The 504-nt window shown below is 32.3% G+C and overlaps 1 long non-coding RNA gene across 1 annotated transcript; it reads right to left on the reverse strand.

The window, feature by feature from the left end:
- LOC104774888 lies at positions 1–495 on the reverse strand. Its single transcript, XR_765566.2, has 3 exons — positions 341–495; positions 178–249; positions 1–35 (listed from the first exon to the last, which is right to left on the reverse strand). It is a non-coding gene; the product is annotated as an uncharacterized LOC104774888 (long non-coding RNA).
- Positions 496–504: the final 9 nt, after the last annotated feature.

Here is a 504-nt window from a genome sequence, read left to right on the forward strand (position 1 = left end):
GTATTTCTCCACTAAGTCCAGAATTTCCTAGGTATCTGCAATAAAAATAATAACAAAACTAGATGATGATTATGAAAGATTATTAATCAAACACTGCAGAGATTAACTTTAGCAAAAAACACTGCAGAGATTAGTGAATTACACAAAAGTATTATATATATCATATATGTTTCTCACATTTTCAGTAGTCTTGTGCAGTTCCCAATCTCAGCTGGTATAGGACCGGAAAAGTTATTTAGACCAATACCTCTGCATACAAAAAAGATATATGTTCAATATTAAGGAAGCATCAAAATCTGACATTTACTATGTTTTTTTTAAATAAGAAGAAAAAGCTTACAGCGATTTTAGACTTGTAAGCAAACCAATTTCCTTGGGAAAGGGGCCAGACAAGGCATTGATCCCAATAGTTCTACAGTTGTTGAGAAACCGTTGTAGCGTGAGAGACAAGAAAGAGAGAATTAAAAAGAAAAGGAAGAAGAATTAAGGTTTCATTCAATCAAC

The sequence above is a fragment of the Camelina sativa genome, unplaced genomic scaffold (assembly GCF_000633955.1).
Source record: "Camelina sativa cultivar DH55 unplaced genomic scaffold, Cs unpScaffold06475, whole genome shotgun sequence".
Classification (NCBI taxonomy): Eukaryota; Viridiplantae; Streptophyta; class Magnoliopsida; order Brassicales; family Brassicaceae; genus Camelina; species Camelina sativa.